Genomic DNA, 10,407 nt, shown 5'->3' with positions numbered 1-10,407 from the left:
TGATAGAAAGAAGACTTTCTAATTCGGTGTGACTCATTCTTTCTCCTATTGTGACCTATGGGTGGCACCAGGCCCAACTCCAGCGACTAGAGGTTGATAGAAAGAAGACTTTCTAATTCGGTGTGACTCATTCTTTCTCCTATTGTGACCTATGGGTGGCACCAGGATAGTGGGCAGAACTCAAGTCCACAGAACCCTAAATTGGATGTCAAATATTTTTAAAATGTATGGTTAGGAGAAATCAAGATGGTGGATAGCTGACAGACCCTGTGACCTTGACCTGCACAATTTCAAATAAATATTCCAGATTTTTGTGGCAGCAAGGATCAGGTAATCCTGCTTTTTCTGCCATCTAAGATACTGCCAATATATAAGGGGCACATAATATTCATTGACTGACCCTTAAACTAACTTTTTAAAGCCCCTAAAAATCCCAACTAGGGTGAGATAGCTGCTGTAGGCCCACCTGTCTGCTTGCCCACTGGAAATAGACCTGGGGGATCTGCTGCTTTTTATCTTTTTTTTTTTCTTCTCTCTCCCTCCCTCTCCTAGTTCCTTCCCGCCTGGGTCAGTAAAGCTGAAACACAACACAGAGCACCACAGAGACCTGCAAGCATCTGGGGATACCAAAACACATACAGACACAAATCCTCTGTCAGCCACCTGCCTGCACTGTTCATAACTCACCCGTTTTTAACCAAGCAAATCTGCTACCTCACCAGATGAGCACAACACACTGTTTGGGAGGTAACCACATATTCTAGCACAACAAGGGAGCCAGTTACACCTTCTCTGGACAAAACTAGTGGCCAAATACATGCAGAGACTATTTCCCCTCTGCCTGGTGGGGGTGGGGGGGGCCGAACATGTAGCTGAAATAGCCCATATGGGGGTAAAGCCACTTAGTAGCTGCTGTGGGGAAAGCCAGGCACTGCACTGCCTTGGAGAAACCAGGAGCAAGCTGAAACAGAGGCTCACCATGAGAAAAGCTCACATCTAACTTGCAGGTTTTCCCTAGAAGTAGAAGGGGCTGGTGACTGCTCATTTACCAACTCCTCATGGAACCACCTCTAAGAACCCACCTGCTCCAAAGGGCCCACTCCACTAAGGAAGCCTGGGCCCAAACACCCAGAGCTGAGTCCCCAAAAGCTATGTGATAGGGAAGAGCAACACTCATTGCCGTGCAGCCTAACATACCAACCTTAAGAAGGGACAATTTCTTATCCAAAGCCCCATAAAAAATAAAAGCATCACCATCTCAACCTGAAATCAGAGGAAAGTATCCAGAACATTCATTGAATGTATCTTTTGTTTCTATTTATTTATTTTTATTATTTTTTTAATTTTTAATTTTAATTTTTCTTTTCTACATTTTTTCTTCCATGTTACTGTTACCTAACTCCTTTCTCCATTCTGTCCTAACTCTAACTCACTCAGCCCTCTATTTCCCACTTTCTCTTTTCTCCCCCCTCAAAAGACCCTGTTTGGTAAACTGGATTAAAAGAAAGACCCAACAATCTGTTGTTTACAAAAGACCCACCTTATTGACAGAAACAAACACTAGCTTAGGGTGAAAGGCTAGGAGACAATTTACCAAGTTAATGTCTCCCAAAACAGGCAGGAGTGGAAATACTTGTGTCAGGTAAAGTGGACTTCAAATTTAAATTAGTAAAGAGATAAAGAAGGTCAGTTCATACTAAGAAAAAGAGCAATACATCAAGAGGCTAAAACAATTATCAACTTATATGCAACCAATGTTAGTGCACCCAACTTCATTAAACATACAGTAAAGGACTTAAAACCATATACAGACCCCAAGACAGTGGTACTGGGAAACTTTAAGACCCTCTGTCAACAATAGATAGGTCATCTACACAAGAAATCCTAGGAATAAATGACACCATAGATCCTATCAAACTGACAGACTTCCACAGAGTATTCCATCCTGCAACACCACAATATACATTCTTCTCAGAGGCCCATGGAGCTTTCTCCAAAAAAGGCAATATCTTATGGCACAAAGCAAGTCTTGACAAATATAAGAAAAATGAAATAACCCCCTCAATACTATCTGATCACAATGCAATAAAACTAGAACTCAACAACAAAAGCAGCAGCAGAAAACACTCAATTGTAGGCTGAGCAACACATTGCTCAACAATCAGTGGGTCACAGAAGAAATCAAAAAGTTCCTGGAAGTCAATGAAAATTCAAACACAACACAAAGCAAGCAGGAGAGAAATGACAAAAATAATGGCTGAAATCAATGAAATAGAGACCAAAAAAAAAAAATACAAAGAATCAACAAAACAAAAAGCTGGATCTTTGAGAAAATGAACAAAATTGACAAATCCCTGGCAAATCTAACTAAAAGAAGGAGGGAAAAGACCCAAATTAATAAAATCAGAAATGAAAAAGGGAAATAACAACAAACACCAAGGAATCCAGGGAATCACCAGGGACTACTTTAAGAACCTATATTCAAATGAACAAATTTCTAGATACGATCATTCAAAACTGAACCAAGGTGGATATAAATCACCTAAACAGATCTACAACATGCAATGAAACTGAAGCAGCAACTCTCCCCAAAAAGAAAAGTCCAGGACCTGATGGATTCTCTGCTGAATTCTACAAGACCTTTAAAGAAGAACTAATACCAACACTTCTTAAACTTTTCCATGAAATAGAAAGGGAAGGAAGACCGTTCAACTCATTCTATGATGCCAGTATTACACTTATCCCAAAACCGGAAAATGACACACCCAAAAAAGAATTCCAGGCCAATCTCCTTAATGAATATTGATGCAAAAATCCCCAATAAATTAATGGCAAACCAAATCCAACAACCAACACATTGGATAGATCATTCACCAAGACCAAGTCAGCTTCATCCCAGGGATGCAGGGATGGTTCAACATTCACAAATTAAATGTGATATAGCATAATAACAGAAGCAAAGAAAAAACCCACTTGATCATCTCAATAGATGCAGAAAAAGTCATCAATAATATTCAATACCACTTCATGAAAAAAGCTCTTATGAAATGAGAAATAGAAGGAATATACCTCAACATAATAAAGTCTATATATGACAATCCTATAGCCAATATCATACTTAATGGGACAAAATTGAAACCATTTCCCCTAAAGTCAGGAATGAGACAAATGAGACTCTCTCCACTCCTATTCAACATAATCTTATAATTCCTAGACAGAGAAATAGCTAGGAAGAGGAAAAAAAAGGAATACAAATAGGTAAAGAAATCAAACTATCCCTATTCACAGATGACATGATCTTAATCTACGAGAAAACTCATAGACACCATAAATAACTTCAGCAAAGTAGCAGGATACGAAATCAACTTACAAAAATCAGTACCCTTTCTATATACCAACAATGAACAGATTGAGAAAGAATATAGTAAAACAATTCCATTTACTATAATGTCAAAAAAAAATCAAATACCGAGAAATAATCTTAACAAAGGATGTAAATGACCTCTACAAGGAAAACTACAAGCCATTGAAGAAAGAAATGAAAGATTACAGAAGATGGAAAGATTGCCCATGCTCATGAATTAGCAGAATCAACACAGTAAAAATGGCTATACCAAAAGCAATCTGCATGCTCAACGCAATTCCCATCAAAATCCCAATAACATTCATTGCAGAGATTGAAAAATCAACCCTAAAGTTCATTTGCAAGCACAAAAGACCACAAATAGCCAAAGCAATACTAAGCAAAAAGAGAAATGCTGGAGGTATCCCAAACCCAATTTCAAACTATACTAGAGAGCCATAGCAATAAAAACAACATCATCCTGGAACAAAATCAGATATGAAGACCAGAGGAAGAGAATAGAGGACCTGGACATGAATCCACACAGCTATGCCCACCTAATTTTTGACAAAAGGTGCCAAAATCATACAATGGAGAAAAGACAGCCTCTTCAGCAAATGTTGCTAGGAAAACTGGATATTGCCTACAGAAAACTGAAACTGGATCCATGTTTGTCACTCTGTACAGATATCAACTCAAAGTGGATGAAGAATCTTAATATCAGACCTGAAACCTTGAAACTAGTACAGGAAAAAGCAGAGAATACACTGGAAGCAATAGGCATAGACAAGGACTTCCTCAGTAGAACACAAGCAGCACAGCAACTAAGACAAAGGATTGACAAATGGGACTATGTGAAATTAAATAGCTTCTGCAAAAAAAAGAAATGGTCTCTAAATTGAAGAGACCACTCACAGAATGGGAGAAAATCTTTGCTAGCTCTATATCAGACAGGGTACTGATAACCAGAATATACAAGGAGCTCAAAAAATAAACTCTCCCCAAATCAGTGACCGAATAAAGAAACGGGCAATTGAATTGAAAAGAACCTTTTCAAAGGAAGAAGTCTAAATGGCTAAAAACACATGAAAAATTGTTCACTATCCCTGGCCATAAAGGAAATGCAAATCAAAACCACACTAAGATTCCACTTCACTCCTGTTGGAATAACTGCCATCAAGAACACAAACAACAACAAATGTTGTGAGGATGTGGTAGAAAAAGGAGCCCTCATACACCACTGATGGGAATGTAAGCTTGTACAACCAATATGGGAAATAGTATGGAAGGTTCTTAAAAAAATAAAAATAGATCTGCCATATGATCCAGCAATATCACTCCTAGGGACATGCCCAAAGGAATGTGAGTCAGGTTACATCAAAGGCACCTACACACCCATGTTTATTGCAGCACTATAGTTAAGCTATGGAAATAGCCAAGATGCCCCGCTACTTAATGCATGGATTAAGAAAATGTGGCATTTATACACAATGGAATTTTACTCAGCCACAAAGAAGAATGAAATCTTGTCATTTGCAGATAAATGGATGAAATTGTAGAACATCATCTTAACTGAAGTTAGGTAGGCTCAGAAGACCAAACGCCACATGTTCTCTCTCATATGTGGATTGTAGATCTAAAATAAATACAACAATATTATGGGACACAGGTCACACTAAGGCAAGCTGTGCAAGGGAGGGATAGGGCAAGGGAAGGAAACTAAAAACTTGAATGTGGTTGATGTGCTTATTGTACAGGAATGAATATAGACATTTTAAACTGGCTGGGGCCACCATGGGAAGCAGACTAGGGATGAGTGAAGAAGACTGGAAGAGGTCAATCAATTGGAGCTATAATTCATACATGCATTGAAACAACACAATGAAACTTCCTATGTACCTATCTTTCTCTCAAACTAGCAAAAAGTCATGTTTCCCATTTTATCTTTTATGTTTTTTCTTCTACAAAGTTGGAGAACAGGAGGGCAGACCAGGTTCTGCGTGGGGAGAGGGTGGCACTGGTGAGAATGGGGAAGTGTCAGGGAATGAGGTAGGAGGGTGAATAAGGTGCAAAAACTGTATACACATGTATGTAATACAAAAATGATACCTGGTTGAAACTGTTCCAGGAATCAGGGGAGGGGGAATGGGGAAGAGCAGTGAATGGAGGAATTCAAGTATGATATACTTGATACATTGTAAGAACCTTTTAAAATGCTACAATATACCTACACCCAGCACAACAATAAAGGAAGGAAGGAAGGAAAGAAGGAAGGAAGACTTTCTGATTGACACAATTTGCCAATTGTTTTTCTTCTGAGGGTATCTCCATTTCTGTGGGTTTCTCCAGCCATCTGGAACATCACCCTGTTTCTTTAGCTCAACTTCACACTACTGGGAAAAAACATATGTTGCTTGGAGCTTAAGCACTCACATACGTGGCTCACAAATCAACATAATTGCTATAATCGCTCCCTCTCCAAGTACAGGGAACCTAAAAATTGATATTACCTATAGCTACTCCTACTTTTTGTTGTATGCAATTTCTTCATTTAGTCGAAATAGTTCACTCTCCAACTTTCAGGGATTCTTCAAATACCCAATCAACCATCGTTAGCCCCTTTTTGTTTTCTGTGAAGTCATGGACTTTAAAAGGTTTTTCATGTCAGGAAAAAAATAACATAGTTACTCAACCTGATTTTTTTCTTGTACCCTAACATGAACTTTGAAAATTTTTTTCAAAATTTTCACTTTGAACAGTGAATTTTTTTTCATGAAATTTACAACTTGAATGTATTTTTGTCTGAAAAATAAAACAAATATATAGACATCTGCATAAGATGTCAAACAACATTTATCAAGCCATGCATCAATTTTAGGCTCTAGAGATTACAAGGACTTTGAAATTAGAAAAATAGCCCTGCTTTTCATCAAATGTATGAACGTGAATAAGCCACCTTAATTTAACAAGCTTATTTTTTCCTTTAAAATGTAATTAAAAGCATTCACATGGATGTTTTGAATTTTAAAGTAGGTAATGTATATGATAACATATAACATAAATTAAGTCATGAAAAGCTCCCTTCTTGTCCCCCTTTTTTTTTCTACTGCTCTGTGTGATCAATGTCAGAATTCTTTGTAGCTAAAATGTATATTGCTGCTTTGAAAATACAAGTCTATTTAAATATGCTTTTGTTATTGTTATTTTGAATACCATAAAATGCCAAACCAGTATTATAAAAGAAAACAATTTTAAAGCCAGCATGGCATTTATGAGTTATTTCTTTGTGGTATTACTGAAATAGTTGAATAAATATGACTCCACTGCTACTTCTGGATTAATGTGGGTACTACTGCAGTTCCTTGGGATTATATGAAATAGTGTTAAACTAACCACTGCATGTTTACTTAAGTTACCATTACCCTTAATTCAATATCCCTTTTGCAGGTTTTCTAATGTTTTCAGATCACTTCCTTGGTTAGAGTATAAAACTATTGAACATGAGTGACAGTACAGGAAAAGTCCATATGATGGAAAACTAATTTTATCTTGCTAAATTTCACAGAAACAGATTACATCCAAATGTGGCCTAAAAGTGTGAAAGTCTCTACCACTAGCAATACAATCTGAAGTCACTAAAATTGCTACTGATACAATACATAGTCTTGATTTTCAGCAAATTTGTGAATCCAATGATAGAAGGATTTTTTTAAGTACCTAAGTCAGTTCATCTTTGCAAATGTAGTCAAGTTTATACATCATTTTTAGTAAGTTATAAAACAACTAGTGAAAATCCTGAGGGAACATTTTTTCAACTCTACCTTGAGAAAAACATATCAACTAGTATAAAAAACAATTCAATAAAGATGTGACTGGATCTTCACTAATACATCATTACTAGAGTACAGGTGAATAAACTAAAGATTCATTTATTATGGGATTCACACAGGTTCTTTTGAGTGTATAAAATGCCACTATAATTAATTATAAAATTATTGAAGACCTCAATTATTTATCTCCTGAATTATATGAAAGTCATATAATGTTGAACAAAATATCTCAAGGCTTTCCTGCTTTCTCCACCAATGATTTCCCTTCCTTCCAATTGATCTTATTTTTCTGTTCTCTAATAATATCCATATGCTTCTAAGCAACTAAGTCTTCATATCCTGACCTTCCTGTTTCCCTGCACTTATTTACCTTGTTCATTTCTTACCATCTATTATAAATAGTCTATCAGATGAGGCATGACTTTTCTTGAAGGAAAGGAAAGACACTAGTGGGGTTTCTGTATCAGAGTTCTATAACATCATATAAATATTTGAGCAAGACCAACCTGACAGTTGTGATTTCTTCCTATGATACTACAGTAGATACATGCATATGTCCAATCTATTGTATACTCTCATGACAACAATCATGTATGGATAAGAGCTCTATTTCATGCATGAGGAAACTGAGGCACATAGAAATTAGTTATTATCTAAGTGGCAGAACAGTATCTAGGATATAGGCTTAACTTTTCAGCTTATACTCTGGACCACTATACTTTGCTCCCAAAATATTTTTAAAAAACAAAGCAAAATAACTAACACACACTCTTAAAACATGTTTCACATAGTAATAAATATCTGTAATTGAAACAAAGGTGTTCATTTGAGGTATATCTAATTCTTCTAGAAAAACTAAATTTTGTTTTGAGTCAAGGATATGGAATAAAGTAGTTAACTTGGCAATAAAAATTGGGGGAAACAAGGAATGGTGAATTCAAAATAGTAGAATGAATTATCCTGCATAATTTCACAAGCCATTTTTAACACATTACAAAATGATGTCACAAACTATGTTAAGCAAAGGGATCTTATTAGAATAAATGTATAGCTTTCTAAAGTCAGTATTTTAAGAACTATACATACCTACATACATACATACATATTAGTATTTGCCATTGCTTTGTGGTTCAGTAAAGAAATAAAACATTTAGGATTTAGAAAAAAATATATACCCACATGCATATATACATATATCAACACGCTATATGTGTTTATGTATATATTTATATATATAACAACTGCACATGGCCTTTCATTTGGAATGTATTAGTAACACATAGTTATTATAAGCTAGGGATGTAGTTTAGTGATAGAGTACTTGCCCATCATGTGAGACATCCTGGGTTAAATCTCCACAATCCCCTCAAAAGAAGGATTGTTATGAGGTTAAAATGAATAATCATATAAAGTGCTTAGTAGAGAGCTATAATGTTGTTATACTAAACAAGCTTATTTCTTTAAGGCCTTGGATTACATACGTGGTTTCTGCCACTGTAGAAAATGTTAAAGTTGTGAGATTAGCCATATTTTAAAAGGAACAATAAAAATTTAAGACTTTCATTTAAAGTAAGTGCTTTATTAAATGTCATGTAACTAGGCAAAAATATAGGTTTTGAACAATCAACAAACCAGATGAGGTGGTGCATGCCTATAATCTAAGCTATTTAGGAGTTGGAGATAGAAGAATCACAGTTCAAAGCCAGCCCAGGTAAAAGTTATTGAAACCCTATCTAAAAAACAAGCCCAACCAGATGGTGTAGGCTTATAACCAAAGCAACTGGAAAGGCAGAGACAATAGGATTGTAGCCCAAGACTGATCTGAGCAAAAATGAGACTATCTGAAAAACAAACTAAAAGCAAAAATTCTGGGGGTGTGGATCAAATGGTAGAGTGCTTGCCTAGCAAGTGGGAGGCCATGAGTTCAATTTCCAGTACCACTAAACAAAAATAAAAACAAAAACAATCCACAACTCTTATGTGACAATTTTATTGCATAAAACTAATTTGTAGTTGAACAGGTTTACAATATATCTTTCAGGGAACAATTTGACATTACTTATGAGAAATTTCACCACCTAAATTGACATGAAATTATATGAAAGAAGAAAAAGTACACTTAGTTTGATCTAATGGTTTGATCAAATGGTTTGATCTAATGGGTTGTCAAAAAATCCATATGCCAAAGATTTTCTACTAATTAGAACTTTAATGACATTAACCACATAAAATGTGTGACATTTGGAAATCATCTTTCAAAATTGCCTCAAAAATGTTAAATAACTCCTGGAAAGTTTCCTAATTGTTACTATTTTACATCTTTGAGAGGAAATATGGAAGGCATTGGTTTCTTTCATTGATTCAAAAGGATGGCTGTGAAAGCATCCTGATTCTTTTAAGATAGTCTATACAATGAGCTAACAAATAGAATTATTTATTTGGAAGCAGAATGCATATGTTAAAAAGAAAGATATTGTCTCAAAAGCAAAGATGGCATTCATAATAATAGGATGAAAATTTTTACTGTAACACTTATAACACCACCAACAAACTTTTTTTTTTCTATTCTAATGTTTACTATTAGCTTTTTTTCTGATCAAAAACTTATAATGACTTTGCAGTAACATTTAGGAAAAATTTAATTTGGTTTAATACCATGCTCAAAAATTACATACTTGATAAAATGAAAAAATATTGTCTCTAACTCAATCTTTTTAATATTGAGAGATATTTCTAAGGGTTTTAATTTTTCTTTTTATTTTTTGAGGTTTTAAAGACTATTAATATCATCAGCTTAAGTCTAATAAAAACAAGATTTTTAAAGAATTTTAAGTATGTAAGAATGTATAAGAATAAAAGATTTCCCTTCTTATTTAGTTCATCTCTGGAGTTAGTATCTCACTGAAAGATCAAGAAGTAAGAATAATATAAATGCCACTTTATGAAATAAAACATCCATATTCCACCAATAATTGGACCTGAAGGACTTTTAGGGTCCTGATTTAGAAACACCACATTTGATGAACAAGATGGGGGTGTTTTACAGTGACTTCTAGACTTCCTTATCCAGTCCTCTTTGACCTCAGCTTGGTTTAATAGATTTGAACTTTCCTCAACATGAAGTTGAAAGAGAAGAAAATGATGTGTAGGAGGTACACTGTTGGCCATATTTGCTTTCCTGGTCTCCCTAGAGTGAGGATATTTTCCTATCGCAGATTTCCTATCACAAAAAAA

Source organism: Castor canadensis, chromosome 4, assembly GCF_047511655.1.
Source record: "Castor canadensis chromosome 4, mCasCan1.hap1v2, whole genome shotgun sequence".
Taxonomy (NCBI): domain Eukaryota; kingdom Metazoa; phylum Chordata; class Mammalia; order Rodentia; family Castoridae; genus Castor; species Castor canadensis.
Note: the sequence above shows the minus strand (reverse complement) of the source record.